A 22,684-nucleotide genomic window follows, 5' to 3' on the forward strand; every position below is an offset into this window, starting at 1 on the left:
ACAGTTGCCATCACTAATTCCAGTGCCATTGCTAAAATCTAAAAAAAAAAAAGCCTGAACTCACAAGAATGATGGGATTTCACCCTGTGGGAAATCATAAGTGCTATTAATAAAAAGCACAAGATTTTTACACACTATATTGAGGCAATCCCAACATTTTTAACCAGATGGTTAGGAGATAGATATATTTAGGTCAACTTCTTCAAACAGGCTAGATCTTGCTTTTGAAAATGAGGTCTGTTAAAACACTGTGAAAGACAAGTTAACACTCTCTGTTTTATTAAACATTTATCTTCTTAACTAGAACCTATCAAGCACATACAATTAAGGTATCCCTAGGTGTTAAGTTGTACAGCTGGGGCTGTGTTTTTAATACGCCATATTTACTCAAATATAAGACAACCCTCCCAATAACTAGATTCCATATGTAACAAATGTATAATCTGTTTACAATTTTCCAGGTATAGAATCTAATTATTGGAGACTTGCCTTGAATTTGTCCCCTTCCCATTACAGAAGGGAAAATAAATCGGGGGCAGGGGGGTGTTCAGGTAGCCCTGCTGTCTTTTACCCCTGCAACTTCTTCCCCACCTCCTTACTGTCAGACCCTACTCTCCTTGAACACACGGAAGTGAGGGACAAAGCTGAAAACAATGAATAGGCCTGCAATAAACCGCATTTAGACAAATTACCATGGGTGCCCATAGACTTAGCTTATCTAGAATTGATGCATTTTACCTTTTTTGCAACTGCTGCAAGTTTTAGCACAGACACTCCACACACAGACTTTTAAGCAACACTTTTGTACCTGTTTATATATCATACAAACTATGCATGATATCAGCCCAAAGCTAAAAGGCACACGATATACCATACAGTTAATTGGGCTGGGCCCCAGCAGTCAACAGCATAGCACAAGCCATGGTGCCCCCACAGCACAGCACGTGTGTGTACTCCCGATATGCCTCCCCCCAAAAAGGATCCATGTGCTAATTAACCTCCCACTCATGACTGGAACCGGGTGTTCTTGTCACAAGGCTTGGGATCCTCCAAAAATTTATAAGCAGATGAGGTGCAGGGTAACGTGGTCCAGCTCCACCTCATGAAGGTAGGTTCACACTAATCATATGTAAGGGCTGAAAGGGCAACATAAGGATGGGTGAACTGTTCAAGGCCCTGTTTGGTGATGTTTGCCAGACACCAAAGGTTCATGAAGAAACAGGAACCACTGGAAATGGGAAAGAAAGGCAAAGTTCAGCTGTAGGAGTGAGGAAGAGGTTGAAATGTATTCAGTGTAGTGGCTTGAAAAAGTCAGTGCTGAGGCAGACTGATCACAATGGTTACTACCATATATTTTATTCAGATGGCCTGTACTAACCTATCTTGTGGCAGGCTCTCATTGGCATTTTGGCCTTTTGGTTAAGATCAAATGTAACATTTCTGGCACCAAAAGGAGGGTGTTGGGGCTGGCCCTCCCAGTGCTGCCTTGGTATTATAGTACACCAGACCCAGTGCCAATTCCCTGGAGAGAACATCTCTGCCCTATTTTCTTAAGGGCCAAAAAAAAAGGGGGAGGTGTCCCATAAATATATGTTTGCCCAGTATGCGTCACGCCTTATAGTCATGCTCAGCGTTGGCTGCATTTAATCAGATACAAAGGTGGGTTCCATTAATGAGCAGGTACTGCCTTTGGCAGCTGTTTAATGATAGACAACGCATTTCATGAGGTTGCCTTGAATGCAAATGTAAGATGAGGAGTTTTTCACTACACTGATTGGAAGAAAAAGCCCCCTCATATTCAATTAAACAGAGTACATTTGAGCCTGGAGATTCATATTAAATTAGGAATCAAATCTGCATTGAGGTTTAAATTCTTTTTTCTTTCTATAAATGTTTATTGTATGGCCATACAGAAAAAAAAACAAACAAAAAAAACAACAAGTGGTTCTCTCACTCTTCACCCCAGGGGAGATGGATTTAAAAATCAAAAACTTATTTAAGTCATTATTACCATGGGTGATTTAAGTCAGCAAGCACGATCTTGATTAAAACAGATGCATCTTAACTTTAGCAAGGCTTTTGATGCAGTCTCTCACAACATTCATGCAAGCAAGCTAAGGAAGCATGGGTTAGGATAAACGGACTATGAAGTAGACAGAAAACTGGCTGGATCATCAGCCTCAAAGGTTAGTAATCAATGGTTTGATGTCTAGTTGGCAGCAGGTATCAAGTGGAGTGCCCCGAGGGTCAGTCCTTGGGCTGGTTTTGTTCAATTTCTTTATTAATGAGCTGGAAGATGGGATGGAGTACACTCTCAGCAAGTTTGCACATGACATCAAGCAGGGGGGAGTAGAAGATATGCTGAAGGGTAGGGGTTAGGATTCAGAGAGACCTTGACATGTTGGAGGATTGGACCGAAAGAAATCTCATGAAGTTTAATAAGAACAAGGCAATTCTAAAGCCAGAGAAAGATCCATTAACGCAAAAAGCTTCAGACCCTTCTCTCTGCTATGACACACATATAAATTGTATGAACAACTGATACTGAACCAGCTTGGCCTATACATGGATAAACACCTAACCCATAAACAAGGCAGCTTTCACCCTGGCAAATCAACAGCGAGCCAGCTGTTCCATTTAACTTAACATATTGAAGATGGTTTTGAAAGAGGCCAAATCACTGGAGCTGTGTTCATCAACCTAACAGACACCTACAATACAGTTAACCACCAGTGACTCTTCCACAAGACCCTGGAAATTACAAAAGATCTACACCTTATATAGTTGATACAAACCCTGCTTGAAAACAGACATTTTTTGTCAAACTGGATGGGAAGCGAAACAGATGGAGGTGATAGTTTAATGGTCTCCCCCAAGGAAGCATGCTTGCACAACTCTTATACAACATCTATATGAATGACTGACCAATTGATTTGGAAACAAAATGTTTCATCTACGTACATAACAGCCCAAAACACTGGCTTTGACCATACTGAAAAATCCCCAGGCACTAACTGGCTTAACCTCATACTACACCAAAAACCAGTTACATGCCAACCCAGCAAAAACACAAGTATGTGCCTTCCATCCGAAAAACTACGAGACCAACCACCACCTCAACATGACATGGTCTGGGACCTCACTATCCCACTGTCCAAATCAAGTTTAGCTTGGAGTGACTCTGCATCAAACCCTCTGATACAAAGAACAAATCATGGAGACAAAAGCAAAGGTGAGTACTCATAACAACGTTCTATATAAGCTCACAAACTTGAATTGGGAAGTTAGCCCCTCAGCCATCTGAACCACTGCTCTGGCTCTCAAATTCTCCTCTGCTGAGGATGCATGCCCTGTATAGGAGAGATCATGTACACCCTTGACCCCATTCTGAATAACAGCTGCTGATGGATCACAGACATCTGAAGCCTACCAGCATAAACAGCATGTACTTGCTGGCTGGCACTACTCCACCTGACATCTGAAGAGCAGCAGCCAGCAGGATAGAATGATCAAGACAAACTGAAGATGCAAGACACCTGCCATATGACCATCCTACAGCACAAGTGTCTGAAACCATGCAGGAGCTTTCCCACCTGCACCCAACCTCTCAACGCCACACCCAGAGAAACATTACAGATGTGGAATGAAGCTAAAAAAGATACCTGACAGCAAAAAAAATGTATATTCCAGCAGTCGAGTCCTTACCACCAGGGGCTGACTAACAATGGCAAAGGTGGTGATGTCTCAACCGTCTATGTACCGAAGTCAGACATTCCAAGAAACTAATGAAGACGGACTACACCACTGGTTCAAGCACCTGTGACTGTGGCACAGAGCTTCAAACTATGCAACACACCGACTGCAATGTGTGTTGCAAGATCTTTCATTGTACTTGTGCCTATGAGCAGCAAGCAATAAATGAGCAATAATGTGTAACAAAACTGTCAAACGTAGCATAGAGACATGAGAAGAAGAATAAAGACAAATGCAAAGTCCTGCATATAGGACTTAGGATGGAACAAATCTCATGCACCACTACAGGCTAGAGATGGACATGCTATAGCAGCAACTCAGTAGAAAAGGACCCGGGAGTTACAGTGAACAGTAAATTGAATACAAGCCAACAGTGTTCCCCTGTTGCAAAGGCCAACAGCATACTGGGCTGCATTAGGAGTGCTGCCAGTGGATGGAATAAAGTGATTCTTCCTCTCTAATCGGCACTGGTGAGGCCACTTCTGGAGTGTTTTGGGCCCGCCACTACAGAAAGGATGTGGAGAAACTGGAGACAGATCAGCAGAAGGCAATGAAAATGGTTAGGGGGCTGGGGCACATGACTTATCAGGAGATGCTGAGGGAACTGGGGTTATTTAGTCTGCAGAAGACTGAGAAGGGATTTAATAGCAGCCTGCAACTACCTGAAGGGTGGCCCCAAAGATGATGAAGTTGGACTGTTCACAGTGTTGGCAGATAACAGAAAAAAGAGTAACAGTTTCAAGTTGCAGCAAGAGAAGTTTAGGTTATATACTGGAGGGGGGGGACTCTTTCACAAGGAAGGTAGTGAAACCCAGGTTATCCAGAGAGGTTGTACAATCTCCATCCTTGGAGGTTTTTAAAACCCAGCTATACAAAGGCTGGATGATATAGTTGGGGGTGGCCCTGGTTTGACCAGGGGGTTAGACTAGATGACTTCCAGAGGTCCCTTCCAACCCTAACTTTCTACGTGTACTCGTCCCTAGGGAAAATGCCATACTGGGTCTGGTGTTAGACTCTGGGGACAACCTGGTAGGGGATGTGCTAGTACAAGGGAGGCCAAGGGACAATGATCATGAAATGATCCAGTTTGCTATTCAGAGAAAGGTCGGGAGGGTAACTAGCACAGCGTAAATGCTTGACTTTAGGAAAGCCAACTTCAATGTGCTCAAGGCAGTAGTCAGGGAGACACTTGGAGCCCAGGGGGTAGCTACTATGGGGGTCCAGGAAAGTGGGCCTTCCTCAAGGAGACTATCCTTGGGGCACAAGAGGACACAATTCCTCTGCGCAGGAAGGCGGGAAAAGGGTCCAAGAAACCTTCATGGCTGAGCACGGATATCCAGGCTGGCCTGAGGGCAAAGAAAAAAGCGTACTGGCAGTAGAAGCAGGGGGCAGGGACAAAGGAGGAGTACATCTCCCTGACCCAAGCTTGTAGGGATTTGGTAAGGGAGGCTAAAGCAGCATTGCAGCTTAGATTAGCTTCTGGGATTACGGATAACAAAAAGTCCTTCTTCAAGTATATAGGTAGCAAGAAGAAGTCTCAGGGTAACAATGGACCCCTACAAGGCAGGGCAGGGCAGTTGGTAACGGACACGCAAGAGAAGGCAGAACTCTTCAACAAGTTCTTTGCCTCCGTGTTCCTGTCTGCTGACAACAGGGTGCTCTCGGGTTATAGCGCAGAGAGGCCCGGGAAGGATGAGAGTCCCCCGACTGTTAGTTCAGACCTAGTTAAGGATTACCTGGAGGGCTCAGATGAAGTCAGCAGGCCCAGATGACCTTCATCCGCAGGTGCTGAGGGAACTGGCTGACGTCATTGCAGAGCCATTGGCATGGCTGTTTGAGGACTCCTGGTGCTTGGGCCAAGTCCCTGAGGACTGGAAAAGGGCCAATGTGGTCCCTATTTTCAAGAAGGGGAGGAAGGAAGAGCCTGGCAACTACAGGCCAGTCAGCCTCACTTCTATGCTGGGGAAGGTCTTTGAAAAAATTATCAAGGGCCACATTTGTGAGAGCCCTGCAGGGGAAGTGATGTTGAGGGGTAACCAACATGGGTTCATGCAAGGCTGATCCTGCTTGACTAACCTGGTCTCTTTCTATGACCAGGTAACAAAGAGCTTAGATGGGAAGGAGGAAGTCAATGTCATCTTCTTGGACTTCCAGAAGGCTTCGACACAGTGTCCCACCCAATTCTGGTGGGCAAGCTGAGGGACTGCAGCATTGACGAATGCAGTCACATGAGTGGCAAACTGGCTCCAGAGGAGCACACAGAGGGTGGTGGTGGATGGGTCGATGTTGACCTGGGAGGGTGTGGGCAGCAGTCCCCCAGAGCTCAGTCCTTGGGCCGATGCTGTTCAACATCTTCATTAGCAACCTGGACAAGGGTGTGGAGAGCACCCTGTTCAAGTTCACTGATGACACCAAGCTGTGGGGTAAAGTGAATACACAGGCAGGCAGGGACCGCATCCAGGCAGACCTGGATAGGTTAGAGAAGTGGGTGGATCTGAACAGGATGCGGTTCAACAAGGACAAGTGCAGAATGCTGCACCTGGGGAGAGGGAACCAGCATTATAGTTATAGGTTAGGGGCTGACCCTCTCAGCAGCACAGAGGCAGAGAGAGATCTTGGAGTTGTGATCGACTCCAGGATGAATAGGAGTCGCCAATGTGACAAAGAAATAGGCAGAGCCAACTGCACCCTGTCCTGCATCAACAGGGGCATCACTAACAGGTCCAGAGAGGTCTTGCTCCCCCTCTGTGCGGCGCTGGTCAGGCCGCAGCTGGAGTACTGTGTCCAGTCCTGGGCACCGCACTTCAAAAAGGACGTGGAGAACCTGGAGAGGGTCCAGAGGAGGCCACTCGTATGGCTGAAGGTCTCCGTGGCCAGCCCTATGAGAAGAGGCTGAGGGACCTGAATCTCTTCAGTCTCCGCAAGAAGAGACTCGGGGGGTGGATCTTGTGGCTGCCTACAACCTTATCAGGGGCCACCAGCAGGGACTCAGGGAAAGTCTGTTCACCAGGGCCACCCCTTGGCGTCACCAGGAACAATGGCCACAAGCTGAGGGAGGACAGGTTTAGGTTAGATATTAGGAAGAACTAGTTCACTGTAAGGGTGGCCAGAGCCTGGAATAGGCTTCCCAGAGAGGTGGTGCTCTCACATTCCCTGGAAATCTTCAAGAGGAGACTGGATAGGCACCTGGCTGGGGTCTTATGACCCCTCCCACCCCCAGTGCTCATTCTTGCCCATGACAGGGGGTCGGACTCAATGATCTATCTAGGTCCCTTCCGACTCATTGACTCTATGACACTACTTTGATCTTTTTTTGAATTTGCATTTATTTTCCTAAAATAAAGTTAATTCTTGTAGGATACAAGTATTAAAATATGCTAATTTGCAACTAAATATAGCCTTTACAATAAACTTGGATTTTTAACTAACTAGGAATATACATTAAAGCTTAAAGTATAATTTTTACATATGTAAACATTTATTCAGACTTAAGTTGACTTTAGGAAAAAAGCAGCCTTTAACTACCTGAAGACTGGTTGCCAAGAAGATGGAGCTAGACTGTTCTCAGTGCTGACAGATAACAGAACAAGGAACAATGGGCTCAAGTTGCAGCAAGGGGAGTTTAGGTTGGATATTAAGAAAAACTCACTGGGAGAGTGGTAAAGCATTGGAGCAGGTTACCTAGAGAGGTGGTGGAATCTCCATCCCTGGAGGTTTTTAAGACCCAGACTGACACAGCCCTGGCTGGAATTATATAGTTGGGGATGGTCCAGCAGGGATTGAAGTAGATGACCTCCTGAGGCCCCTTCCAACTCTACATTTCTGATTCTATGAAATCATACATAATATGCCTAATATATTTTCTGACTCATTTGTGTCACACTGCACTTAGAGGGAAGCTGCAACTCAGTTTTAAAAAAAAATGCACAAAACCAGTGTAAAATGTTTTTGCATTAGTTAATGAAAACTACCATAAATGTACTGAGTTAAAGAAAAAGAAACAAGTTATCAATTTTTTATATTTAAAACAATCTGATACAATAAAAAGTGAAGTATTATCTATATATAGTGAATTGAACTAATCGTTTCAAGCTATTTCTTCAAGATTTTAGAATCAAATCTCATCCCCTCCTACCTTCTTCGTACTCATGGATGAGGAGTAGAAAACAAACTTTCCTACTTTTAGTTCCCCATTTTGAACTTTCAATAAACTGATCACTGAACCGAACTAGGTGTATAAAGCAGAAAGAGGAAAGCATTCATATTACATCCAAAGAATCAGCTGGTTTAGCAATTCTGCTAATTCTGGTTTCAGGTGCATAACCAGCAACTTCCATCACTTTACTGGTTTGACTTCCTTTAAAACTCCAGCAGGTGACTGCTTAAATATTCTTTAATTGATTTTAGTATAGTAAACATAGGTCTTAAAACGGGCTGGCAAAAATTCCAACTTAAATTTGCCTCAGCTGTGAAATTCACTGTCCAGTGTCCATCTCTGTTTGAATCAACATGCCTTCTCAAAAAAGACCTCTCAGCTTTGAAATTCCCTCTAGCTCACTCTAAACCAACTCCAATTTAATGAATCTTAGAAGATAAGGTACAAATCTCATCTGTTTTTTGAGAAGAATGGGAGGGCTAGAAACTGAATAGTAAATGGGTTTATTTACAAAACTACAAATGTAAAGTATGACAGGAATATGAACAACAGAATAGTTTATTCTAGAATACTCCTTTATATGATTTAGTACAAATATTTAAAAGGCAACCAAGGAAGGTCAGATTCCAAAGGCTGCTGAATTTTCATAGGAGTTAAACACCCAAATTTTATTATGCCTTTGAAATCTCCTTACAGTGATGGTATGGCGCCCAGAGCTTTTCAACAAGTATGTGGTACCAGGCAACTAAAATTTAAAATATTATGCTAGTGTGGTCCATAATTAATTGATCACAACTGTTACACATGTCAGCAGCATAACAGTATCCACATGAACTACACCGAATACTGAAAAATGTCTTGAGATATCCCTATCTGCATGATTACACCAGCTGAATTCATTATGTCTTTCTTTTTTTGAACCACATTAAGACAGCAGCATCTAGACAGACTAAAGCATAAGAAAGGAAATCTAGGCAGTGAGTCCACCCACACTTCAGCATCCCTTCAGTGTCCCTATATTTAGCTACATGTTACTAAGGACAGAAAGAGAAAATAAATGATACAATCCTTTTGAAAGAGGACAAGAAAAATATGTGAACCAAGATCATTCCTCATATAACTATGAACTTGGTAAAGTTAGACAAGTAATACCTTCTTTACAGTACAAAAAAAAAAAGCCATGTTGGAAACATTCTGAAAAAGGTAACATGTTCCAGACACTTGCCCCTTAAAAGCTAGGTCCCAACTTTCACTGCGTACCAAAAACTCACGTTAGCATGTCACACCAGCATGACTATGATTATGATCCCCACTTTAAAAATTACACTGATTCATGTAATACAGTTTCAGGATCGATTGTGGGCTTCACGAGTTGGCCGTCATGCATTTCCTTTCTATGAATCAGACTCACTACCACTAAGACCTAACTGGCAAGATGAACCAGTCCAACAGTGTACCCCTCTATTTCCTCATCCCTTCCCAAAGTGCAAAATATTTATGTAGTCAGTGAATATACTTATTGCTCAAAGGAAGAAGCAATGGAAACAAAACTATTCAGATTTTGCATGAGAAACCAAGCACATGATCATTCTCATGTTAAATGAGCAAGACTGATACCACACCCTGTCCCCATCACAAACTGCCTAATGACCGAGATAATGCAAACAACACCATTACCTCCAAAGACATTTACTTTTCTCTTACCAACAGTTTCCATTCCTATGACATATTTTCTGTTCAATGTGTCCTAAAACACTTCACACCATGACTGAACTCCAGCTCAAAATGGAGTAAATAATTCCAGTCTAAACTGGTTCAATGAAACTATTCAACAACCCATGTACAAAAATGGATGCAATCAAGTAATTCCTCTTCAGAAACACACCCACAGACAACCCCACCCTGCATTTGCATTTGATTTTGCTACAAATGATGTACTGAAAAATTCCACTGACAGGGGAATGACCAGGAGAGCACAGCTGCAGATCAGTACATGCCTTTATTACATAAAAACATGTTAGAACTTGGAACAAAAAATGTAAGAAATAAAACTACCACTGTAAGCTATATGGAAAAGCCTTCCCATTCCTAACATGAAACATGCATGGTATTTTGTATCAGATGTATCCAAAATAAGAAAAAAGCTAACATTTTATTGAAAATAGCTTGCAAGGTAACCCTTAAAAACAGAAACAATTAAAAATATGACTATTTGGGTTACACACAAGGGGAAAAAAAGTGTCATATGTCAATGGCACATGAAAATTCGTCAGGCAGATAAAATTTTGTTTTTATAAAAAATTCCCTTCTTACTTTTCAGACAACAGCAGAACTGAGGAAAAAAAAGTGAAAGTCTGTTAGTCTCCTTTTCCCTTCATTAGTATCAGATCTAGATTTTGTATATGAAGAACCTGGTTATGTACAATTGAAATGACTATGCCTTTGGTTTCCAAGTTCTGCTCCCAACAGCAGTACAGGCTTTTGTTGTTGTTGTTTCTGACCTAATCTTATTATTTTTATAATAGATATTAACACTTTCTATTTCATCCCTGAATCAAAGTCATTTACAGAATGTGGCCACATATTACCATTTTGAGTGGCGGCAGCGGGGGATGTCAACTAAAGTGGACAGACTTCTGACCCAGAACCACAGTCAGTCAAAGAAAGAACACCTAAAGCATCCCAACTCCCAATACCATTTATTAAATCAGAAAGAAAAAAAAAGGGGAGAAAGAGAGGAAGAGAAAAAAAGAGGGCTGGTTGATTCAAAAAAGATCAGTAGTTGTTCAGCAGTTCCATCCTAGCCCAGTAGCAAGTACATGATGTTCCATGACCTTTGTGAAACAAATAGGTTTCATATTCACACTTATCTGTACAAATACTCAGTCAAAACACGCACCTGCAATGACAGTTCCAGAAAACAATTGAACTGGGAATGGAGACTAAACTAGCTTGTCATGCCTGGAAGATATTTCTTGGACAAAAACTTGAAAATACTGTTCGAACAGCATAGGAAAATTAGTACTGATGCTATATTGACAACTGCTTGCAGAATATATGGCATGTTTCCTGCCAAGAAAGTCTTTTTTTTTTTTCTTAAAAGATCGAGGACCATGTCTTAGTTCTCCCAAAGATGAGAAAAAAGGTTAGCAATGCAAAATAAATAATGTACACTTCAAGCTTATCCACAAAACAAATTGCATAAATACTGAAACAGGTAATATATACAATCAAACTTAATGCAGGCTGGTAATAAATGTGTTTTTTGTTTGTTTGTGTTTATAGAACTAGTCAAATTTAGAAGCCACCTTCCTGATGAATCCTGCTCTCTAGTGCAAATGGCAAGAGCCAAAGACAGCTGCCAATAAAGTTTGATGGCAATAAAAAAAATTATAAGTTTTCTAAACTGAATTGGATGGCTCAAATAATGTGCTTCTCTGAATGAACAAAGCGCTCTCTTTTTACTTATTCTACAATTTACAGCTTATTCAGATATGGTGCTCTTGTTTGCAAAGCCTTAGAATTTTACTAAGTATAACTGAAGTTAAAATTCTGCATAGCAATAAGAAAAACCCAATCTCTGAGCTTTCTGCTACATTAGGTCCTCTTTTTAATTAATTCTACAGCAGGCAACTTCATGAAATTAAATAGATGAATGACTCATACACAGGAAGGACAGCCTGAGTTGTGGCCTCTGTTTTAACCCACGAACATATTACTTAAAACCAGTTCAACCAAAGCTAATTTTATCTTTCACCTTTCAAATTTACAGTTATGGCCAAAGCAGCCACAAGGGAACGCACCATGAACAATAGTCAGTACTTTCTCACCTTTCCAGAGAGGAAGCCATAACCCTTGATAGTAACAGCAGCCTGAGAACCAAGTCCCACAGTTGCTTGTAAGACCAAGATCCCCCACACCATATTGCAATTCTATCAACTGAACAGGCCAAGTTGAAAATATCACTGAACTGTCAATGTAATGCAAACAAAAAAAAAAAAAAAAGAAGTATTGCATTAGAAATACTGCCTTGTTAAACAAAAAACACTGCCTACAAAAATTCAGACATTAGAAAGACATAAGAAATTGTGACAATTTAATCATTTCATACAATAGAAACAAATATTTTCATCACTTGCAATACACTGACAAGCTCTACTAAGTAACCTTGAAAATACCATTGCTGGTGAGTTAACAAGACTTAAAGTAAAGCCAAGAATCATCACTCTTCATCGGGGTGGGCAAAATGCTGCCTGTGGACTGGACTCAGCCCACCAGGCAATTTCATCCAGCCCACAGGCACCTGATAATTAATTGTACCCCACCCATACCATTTGTTTCACTTCCACCCACATGCGCTGGAGGGCCTCAGCCCTGGCCCCAGCCAGCATGCACAACTTCTGGCCAGGGCTGCTGGTTTCACTGCTGCAGCTGCCCGGGGACCTTCTCCATTTCCCCGGCCTCTGGTGGCTCCTCCTCATGCCCCTGGCTGCAGCACTTGCTCCGGCCAACAGGTAGGGAAACTGCAGCTGGGCAGGAGTGTGGAGCATGGGGCTGAGGCTGGCAGGAACATGGAGCCCAGGGCCAGCACACAGCAGGGCGGCAAAAGCATGGACCTAGGCTGATAAGGTTGTGGGCATTTCGGGGTTTGTGGGGTGGGGTGGGGTGAGGACCCCCCCCCCCCCAGCACACACACACACACTCCCCACCCAACTGTCAGCACCAGTAGGCAGCAAGCCTTTGGGATGCTCATGGACTGTGCAGGCGCAGCCGCCCAGTGGCACATGGTTCTACCCAGTTCCAGGAGCTGCACGTGGTAGAAAAGAGTGGAGCTAGGCCAGTCCACCTCAACTGTGCAAGGCTCACATGCAGCTCCTGGTACTTGTGTGCCATCAGGTGGGAAGCCCCATGTAATGAGCTAGGTAGCTGGCTCCACTCCCTACCACCACATGCAACTCTTGGGACTCTGCTGGAAGTGATGGAGAGCCCTGCTTTCTGGTGGAATCCCATGAGCTGCACATGGTGGCAGGGAGTAGGAAAGCTGCCAGCTCCATTATGTGGGGCTTCCCCACACTGATGCACGAACCCTAGCAGCTGCACATGAGCCGTGTGCAATGAAGGCAGGCCAGCCTGGCTCCACTCCTTGCCACCACATGCAGCTCCTCAAACTGGCTGGAGCCATGCCTCCATGGGCTGTAAGCACCGAGAGGGCCCAACACCTGCTGCTGCTGCTAGCAGTGGGGGCTGTACTCCATGGTTGGGGGAGAACTTGGGGGTTTCCTCGCACCCTGCGTCACACTCCACAAACCACACACGCCCACATACACACACAACCCCCACATACCTTACACCCCCCTCACACACAGCCGTAGCTCCCCATAAACTACACCACAAACACACCCCCACCACCCCTACACCACAGCCTCCCCAAAATATACAAGAGTAAGGCTTTATTTCTGACCTTTTATGCAATCACCTCTATATACACTATGCAAATGCACACAAATTAAGAAAAAAATATTTTTTGAAATAAAAATTAAAATACGTTACAGTAGATGTTTAGCTTTTAGTGCATGATTAGGTTTTTTCCTGGTTCCAAGATGGCACACCCCCCAGGAATACTTCCAGGGTCAAGGGGATGGACTTCCGGTGGCAAAGGTCAGGGGTTAGGGGCTGGTACTCTGGGTCCCAAGATGGTGACCAGGGGAGTGAGTCACCTAGCAAGGGGTGGGGCTACTGCTGCAGCCCTCCACAGTTCACCAAAACTCATTAAGTGGCCCTCCAGGAGAAATGATTGTCCACCCCTGCTCTTCATGCAGTAATGCATCAGCTAGACTGCTTCCGGCATTTACGAAGTTGCTCAGTGGTACAATGATAGAAACAGTGGGAATGTTATGTCTTCCTTTACAATGACCAACACAAGATGCAGCTTTTACAGTATGATGGTTTCTATGAGCTATCTGAAGACTCTACTGTTTGTAAAGATACCTTCATATCCAGTATGTACAATACTAAAAAAGCAAACCATCAACACAATTGTTTTGATAAATTATCCTTTATAAAAATGTGTTCCCAAACTGAAATACCTGTCTACATATTGTCTGTAAATATCTGAGTTTTCAAACAAAAATCTAAAAACTATTCAAGCCATTGCTTCCAAACCAATTTTTTTAAAACTCTGATTAAAAAAAAAGTACAGTTCAGTCAATCAAATGCAAAATTTCACTCATAAGGCATATCACTTGGAATTTTTCTGCAAGAATTGATGCAGCGGGATTACTCTTCTAACGCTACTACAGTCCTTCAGGCTGTGGAAATATTTATCCTATACCAATTGTGCTCAAGCTTTTGGCCCCTCAGGCTAATTTGTGGCATGGAGCAAGACCCAGGAACCTGAAGTAGGCCCTGGGGCCCAGCACTGCCCCCAGAAGGCCCTACCCAGAGGGATTGGCCCTGCGATCTAATGCACAGAGCCTGAGGCTCCCCACAGGCTGGAAAGTGTGGTAGCCACTGTTCTCCTGCCACCAAATTTCTCGACATGTGGGGAACCGAGGCCCAAAAAGCATGATCAGATCTGGCCCAGAGGCCAGGGGGTGAGCACCCCTATCCTATGCCTTTTTATAGAACAAAGACTAAACTCTCCACCTGATTTTTCAAACAATGGTTGTTACTCTTGTATGCCCATGAGTCCTGAAATTATCCTGAGATTTTTTCTTAAATGAGTTTCCAGAGCTATTTAAAGAACAAAGAACAAGTGCATAACTACCACCATCGTTTAACACAACACATATTCAAGTGAGAAAAATATTCTTCAAAACAAAAACAAAAAAAAAGAATCAGATAAAAGATTCCTTCCCCAATTATCTTCAAGACCTTCATCCAAAAAAGCAACAAAAACATGCTATTTCCTAACATGCACATATTCCTCTCTTGCAAGCCCTTCTACTTATGCTTTATTTGGCCTTTATTAAATAGGAAAATTCTTAAATCCTTCTTCCTTCACACATACTCTATTTCATGGTTACAGGGAAGAGATGAACAGAACTATGCTGCTATAGTTCAAAATGATTTGGTCATTACCATTGAAAGTGAAGAATTAGTGAACAAGTTAATACTGTTCTCGATTTCTGAAATACTGGAAAAGTTGTCTTCAACCTGGCACTAGATAAGCAAGTACGCTGTTAATACTAAAAAAACCCATGCTGCCTGAACACCACTTGACCAAAAGCACTCAGAATATTTAACTATGCCATACAAACAGTGCAGAGTTGCCAATGGGCAGAATGTTTTATGAATTTTAAATACATACATCACCATTACTCAGGACCAATTGCTTACTGGGTGCATGGTCTGAAGTAGACCTTTTTATATTTTATATACTTTATATCAATTGTATTAGAACATCTCCAAGACTTTATACATATATACACGGTTACCTAGGAAATATTTTGCTAGTGGTTGCTTAAGGATTTACTACTGTGAAAAGCTCAATTTACAGAAATGAAGGGAAAATTTTTCCATGTTTGGTGGTACCAGTACTGAAAGAATGAGAAAAGTCAAAGTGTAAAGGAACTCTAATGTTCACCTAATTTATTATATTTACTCAAATCCAAGATGAGTGTTTTCCCCCATTCAACATGGAGAAAGAGAAAGCCTGTCTTGGATTCAAGTATAACTTGAGCAGGTAGCTGCTGTGGTTCTAACTCTGAACACAGCCTTAACCCAGAGGAGACCATACATGACAGGGGAGACCACACAGGGGAAAAGGAAACTGTGCAGTATATGGCCCAGGGGGAGCATGGGGGAGACCACAGAGCAGCAGAAGAGCTGCTGTGGCTGTGGTTCCTGACCTGGGGCTAGAACTAGAGCTGCTGCTACTGCCTGGCTGGAACCAAGGAACCAGAGGTGAAGTCAGAGCTGTCACATGGGTAAGTGCTGGTGATGGGGTAGCAAATAGCTCCCCCATTCTTAGAAACTGCCATGCTTTCTTTGTATCGATTGTAGGATTTACTATATTCTGTCAGATAAGTAGTCCATCAGTTCTGGCACTAGTCAGTACATAATGGCTGTATAGAAAGTGTAAGATTAAACAATTGTGCAAAGTTGCATTTACCAAGGCAGAAAAGGATTTCTCAAGACCTCATGCAAAAGAACAGTTGAACAGTTTACACCTTGAAACATGAGATTTGATAAGCTTCATCACTGCCACTGTTACTAATAATCATAAAATGCTTTGTGTTTATACTGCAGTCCACAAGTTCAGAGCCCCATGTAAACTGATCAAACACATATGTTTTAAATTAAGCCACAGTATTCGACTTTGTAACCTTCTGTGGGAGTGGATTCCACAGCCTGATTAAGCACTGTATGAAAAGGTGCTTTTTATTCTTTCTTGGTATACTGATAATTCATTTAGTCATTTTTAGGTCTTGCCTTAAGGCAACATTTTACCATGTCTTTTTCAACTGAGAATACTTTAAAATCAAGCCATTTTAGATATTAGCTGAATAAAAGGTCTTTGAAAGCTTTCATTTATAAGGGCCTGTACAAAATATTAAACAGTACCTAATCTGACATATATAAACAGACAAAAACACAAAATCAAAACCAAAGACAAAGGAATGGGGTGAATTAATACAATACACAAGAACAGCAATGGTTGGAAATATCATCTGTTTCATGGTTTAGATTTTTGTGGAGCAGGGACAGCTGTATAACACAGCCAACATAGAAAGTACACATGAAAGCTAGCACCATCATAGTCTTCCCAATTCCCAAATCTTTCAGTAATTGAGGCTCAATCCCTTGTGAACGCCATCGAAGAAAATAAAAGTTTCTTAATTACCTGAGAGATTTATACAGACCAGATGTACCATATAAAAGACTAAACATCTTCACCATTAGTCATTTCATCTTGCATTCATTAAAATCTCTAATTTAAAGGATGCAACCTTATAATTTCTAGTCCATCATACAAGATCTTGTCAGCGTCTCCCCTCTCTCAGAAGGCCAAAATCTTAGCCTCAACTGCTTCAGGTTAGAGGTGTACTGATACATCAGTCCGATATCGGACCGGCACCGATATAAAGAAAATTGACTACATCGGAAATCAGCCTGATTTGGCTGATTATTTGGCCGATAAATGCCTGTGCGTGCGTGTAGCCGCAGCACAGCACACACTCAGCAAGGAGCACAGGCCAGAAGTGTGCAGAGCTTTGTGCAGCTGGCAAGTCTGTTGTGATGAAAGGGGAGGGGGAGGGAAGGGACATGGGGGGGGCACAAATCAATGGCCCCTGCGGTGAGAGAGGGAGTGGGGCTAGGGTAGGTGCTGCCCAGCCAGGGCAGGGGAGAAAGCTGACGCTTGTCCAGGAGGCATAGGGAAGGGGTGGGACAACACCTGCTGCTGTGTACGCATCATCTGGCAGCTCCTGCCACTCGTCCGGATGGGAAGGGATGTGTGCCCCTAGATCTGTGCAGGGCAGGCTGCAGCTGCGGGTCGCACTGTGCTATCCTCAGGGCAGGCAGCGGTGGTGCTGGGACAGGCCTATGGGGGGCAGGATACAGCAAAATCTGGGGTGGCTGCAGCCCCACCCCCAAACCCCCCTCCCAGCACCGCCACCATCTACCCCAAGCACAGAGCTGCAGCCTGCCTGGCCCACCCAGCACAGATCCATGGACACATGCCCCCTCCCCCCACCCCAATGAGCAGTGGGAGCAGTGGCAGGAGCTGAGCCCCCCCCACCGTACAAGCCACAGTTCTGTCCAATGTCCACCCCAACTGGGCAGCACCTACCCCATCCCCACTCCCTCCCAATGCAGGGAGTGCGGATCTGTCCACCATAACAGACTTACCAGCTGCATGCAGTTGTATCAGAAATCAGATCGGTATCAGCCAATATGTCTCCTTAAAAAAAAAAAAAAAAAAAAATCAGCTCTCTGTATCAGTCCCAAAAAATCTCTATCAGTGCACCCCTACTTCATGTGGCAGTTTCACAAACCTATTCACAATTAAGTGAAAAGCATTTCCTTTCAGTGGTTATGAGTTTTCCACCTTATGGTTTAACTGAGTGTCCCCAATTCTTGCACTGTGAGACAGGGAAGAAAAAAGAATTCACAGAAGTACTGCCTTTTGCCTAACAAAAAAGAAGCACTGCCTAAGGAACTGTTAGGTCACATACTAGAAAGAGACAGAAGGGATAATGACAGCACAATCATCTTATCAAAAGGGAAAAAAATAGTTCTGGTTACTAGTGAAACACTTATACACATTGAACGGTTTCTGGAATTAACTCTGCATTCTGATGCCATAAGCAAAATAAACTCAAGATACACCACTCAATTTATTAGTCTATAATCTAGCCAGAAAGGGACTAGATTATTGCATACAATTTTATGGAGTCTCCTTCTCTCTCTCCTGACTTCCCACATGAACTGCCTTTTTATCCCCTAATAATTTGTGTCACCCTTCTCCACTTTTAATTCCCCATCTGTTTTTTCAGATGTGATGATCAGTACTACATACAACATTCTATATAAATGTATACCATTACATTTAGGTAGGGGTCTCTTTTCTGTATTACTCTGTACATTTTCTTATGGTTCCTAGCATTTTGTTTGCTTTTTTACAACTGAACAATAAGTACAAATTTTCACTGAGCTGTCAGCAAGACCACCCAAATCATTTCCTAAGTTGATAGTTAACTGAGAACTTGTTAGGAAATATGAGCAATTCAAATTTTGCCTTCCAATCTGCACAGCTTTGCATTTATCGACACTGAACTTCAATCTGCCATTGTGCTGTCTATTCACTTTGCTTGATTAAATCCCTCCGAAGCTGTCAACAGCGATCTCTGGATTTGACTAATAGAAACAACCCTGTGTTGTCTGGTAATGTCTACTACCTCACTACCCTCCCTCTATTCCAGATGACCAGGGATAGCAGCAGAGCTGGGAGCCTAAGCCTAAAGTTCGCCCTTGTCCCGTGCACAAGCCTGGGGGAAAAAAGAGTCGCCCCGGCCTGGATCTGCATCCTGGTAAGCTAAGGGGGCAGAGGGAGCTCTGATTTTCCATGATAAAAAACCCACAATGATATACCAAAATGTATAGGTACTTAGAATGTATTTTACTATAGTGATTGAGGCACTGGTAGGCTCCAAATTGCTTTAAAATTGTAAATATATCAATAAAACATTGTGTTCAATTGATATATATAGATATATCTATATAATCGAGAGAGAGAGAGAAGCATTTCATTTTAATCACAGGTTTGGGGGGGTTGAAATCAGAGAATTTGCAATTTTTTATTTTTTTTTTTAATCAGGGAAAACCAGGATCCCTGCAGATGATATTATATATCCTTAAAACTTTAAAAGCAATCAGGGTTCATAGTAGAGATGCCATCTTTTAATAGACAAACAAGATATTTTGGGTGTTTGTGCCCCAAAGCTTGCAATTAAAGACATTTTATTTGCAAAAATCTTGTTGGTCTAATAAAAGATATCGTCTCTACTACAAGCCCCAATTGCTTTTTCCTCTAGATGAGTATGGCTACAACCTGCTAAAACTCTGGGACGCTTAAAGTGAATTTCCTGCCTGTATCTACACAAAGGGTTAGACAAACAGATCCAAAAGATCCTTTTCAAGCCAAGGATTCTATGGAAATCAGCCATTTTTTTCTCCATTCTCTTAGCCAATTTCTTGATCCTTACCTCTCAACCTATTATGACTTGCAAAGTATTTATTAGCATCTAATAAGGGATGTCACCAAAGGCTTGCTGAAATTCTTAAAGAAAATAGAAAGAACCATTACGGATTTACCTATTATGTAAAGAAATCTGAGAGATTAGTTAAATACTTTCCATTGAAGATACTGTGTTAGTTAGAAAACATAATACCACATTTTCAAGGAGGAGTTTTATTGTTCCATTTTTCATTATAATGCAAAGAAATGATCGTCCAAAACAGGCAAATCTTACAGGTCCTTAAAAGAGGCCCTAGGAATGATTCAGGAAATTAAATACAGATACAACCCTCCATAACTCATATACAGTAGCTGCTTTTAAAGAGATTGCATATTTTAGCAAGCCATTCAGTCAGTTTCATACTTCAGCTACTCTGAAATTTTTGGATGTACCCTACCTGGACTTGGCCCTCTTTTGACACTACAATCTCTTACAGAACCTCAGTTTTATTTTGTCTGAATGTTCATTTATTAGCGATACTTTTTAACTTTATTTATGCCAAGGCTTAGATTTCACCCCTTGCAATATACAAGGCCCAAATAAGTTGCATTAAAGATGGTATCCTCTCCCACCTGGTGGGCCTACAATAGTCCTAAATTCTTGTACAGTACTAGATACCCAGATCCAAAAGCAGCTTTGGATTTCCCAGGCCTTTTGTACACCCAAATAACTGAGCAAGCTTCAGTGTTGTTAATGCTGGTTCAAACGATCAGAAATAAACATCAGAATAATAATGTGTGCTCATCCAAAGCCAACATTGTTATTTATTTCACTGATCACTATAAACAAAAATAACCATCCACAACCATCCTTACCTAAATACAGTTTTGTAGCATGTTTGAAAGAAAGAAAAAACATATAGCACATAACAGCATAGCCCACATTTGGGCACCAGAAGAGGGCCTTAACCTGTTTAGAACAATAAGCCATCCCTACCAGTAAATCCTAAAAGATTAATTAAAACCCTAGGCACCCCCCAACCCCCACCCCCGTCTCATTCTCTCTCTTTCTCAGAGCAGGCTCTGTTTCTTTCTAGAAATAAACAGTCATATAAATCATGCCTACCTACAATTTTCACTGTAGCGGGTTGCATAACTAGCACCATATTTGACAGCACAGAACAGCAAATGAATGACCACCTAGAAATCTTCACTTATCAAGCATGAAAACAAGTTCCTGTCATAGCTGGTATTAGATTGTGATTAACTGCTCTGCAGTAACAGGGAAATTATTCCCTGGAGGACTAACTGGATTTTTTCCAAAGCACAAAGTCTATCCAAATTGATACTGTTGGTGTCTGTTCAATTTTACAAACATTAAGGCTTCTCACAGTTATGTCTTTTTACAAGTGAATGAGACATCATTACAGAACATTAACTCCTTTTAAACTAATTTCAAGACAGGCCACTGAGAGGAATAATGAGACAGTATGCTAGGGAGAACCTGCTCAATCATCTTTCAATAAATGTTTATGACTACATCAGCATTAATAGAAGCTTTATCTGACCAAATAAAAAGAGAACTTACTCTACAGCTCATTATGTTGCACAAGAGACTTGCGCACAATCAGCAGTTATTTGTGGATCCCTTCAGTTACCCCCAACCTTTCCTAATCTTCAAACTGTGTTGCTGCAATGTGCCCTACACAGGGTCAACTTTAAAGACCAAACTGAAAGTTCAGCAAGTGCAGAATGCTTACTTAGTAGCAGTTCATACAGAAAGCATCTTTGCTTCTCATAGCTACCCATTCATAACTGGGGGCAACTCAAGGTGTTGGTTTTGACAGGTAAACTCCTTTATTGTATATATCTTGTATATCTCTCTTTTTGTTCTCAAAGTTGGAATAACCACAACACTTGATTTATACAAACAATTTTTAGTAGCGTTCTAGCCAGAAAGAAAAATCTGTTTCCTCCATCAGTCTGACAGAACCGAACTGTACTGACTTCCAATGCACGGTTGTAAGCCCTATATGCCAACTCAAGGTTTTCCTAAAGAATGGTTAGAGGGGGTGGAAAGTAAGAATTATTTTGGTAGAAGAGTTATCATTGGCTGGCACTGGGTTGCTTGCTGAATTTCTGTACATAATTTAGCTATTTTTATATGTGTATTTAAAACCACAATAGAGTTATTTTTTTGTAAAGTGAAAAACCTTCAGTTTGGATTTTAAAAGTCTTTCTTCTTAATCAGGGGTCCAAGAGCAGCAAATTTAAACTTTTACAGGTTAAGACATCTATCCACTAAAATATAGAACACCACAAATACAAGACATTTTTTAAAAAATCATGCTATTCTGATTACTTTGTTGTTTGTTCCTCTCCTATTTTAATTACAATATTTCATTCATTACTCAAGAAAAGGGTTGTTAAAAAAAAAAAAGTGCTGAAACTGTCCAGGGGAATCTGCTGTGATTAGCACTTTTGAGAAGCTGGGCCACTTATTTGAAAGCCCAACCTCAAACATCCTTTAAAAAAAAAAATTCAGCTTCATCCCTTATATTCAAAAGCTGGACGTTCAAGCTTTTCAGGGTGTAGCACTGGCTCCTACTAGGAGCAGTTTTATGGGAAAGAAAAAAAACAAAACAATTCCTGTTTTTTTAAATGGCACATAGCACTCCTTTTAAATATGGTGAAGCATAAGATATTGAATCATAATGCTACTGGCCTGTTAATCTAGCTGTACTTCTCTGGTATATATGGTATTGGACATAGTCCAAAAGCCCAGGCCAGCAAAGTTTTCGATTTCTGCCATTGGTCTCCCTGTTTCTTCCAAACACTGACAATAAAGCAATTCATTAAAAATCTTGTATGTACACACACATTAAATATACACTGTGAGAGATATGAGAAAAATCATCAAGTGGAATGGTTTACCTTTTATCTAAATGGAAAACACAGGCAACTGCAGCTTCCTCAAACAGTCTTGTCAGAGTTAATTCACTTCTGTGCTCAAGTGACCACATTTAGTTAATAAATGTCTATCTATAATGAGTCCTTAACTCTGTTAAATGTTTCAGTTTGTGGTTAAATTTTTC

At 41.8% G+C, this 22,684-nt stretch overlaps 1 protein-coding gene across 7 annotated transcripts in view; it reads right to left on the reverse strand.

The window, feature by feature from the left end:
- Window positions 1-22,684, reverse strand: part of RC3H1 (ring finger and CCCH-type domains 1) — a 96,903-nt gene that overhangs the window by 72,313 nt on the left and 1,906 nt on the right. For 6 of the 7 annotated variants that reach the window (XM_090047767.1, XM_090047765.1, XM_090047766.1 and 3 more), the window contains exon 2: window positions 17,762-17,813. The exons of the other annotated variant lie outside the window; for it this stretch is intronic. The gene's annotated coding sequence lies outside the window, so the exon portion shown is untranslated. The remainder of the gene's footprint in view (window positions 1-17,761; window positions 17,814-22,684) is intronic. 7 annotated transcript variants of the gene reach the window in all.

The sequence above is a fragment of the Crocodylus siamensis genome, chromosome 5 (genome assembly GCF_052110815.1).
Source record: "Crocodylus siamensis isolate JL-2025a chromosome 5, ASM5211081v1, whole genome shotgun sequence".
Classification (NCBI taxonomy): domain Eukaryota; kingdom Metazoa; phylum Chordata; order Crocodylia; family Crocodylidae; genus Crocodylus; species Crocodylus siamensis.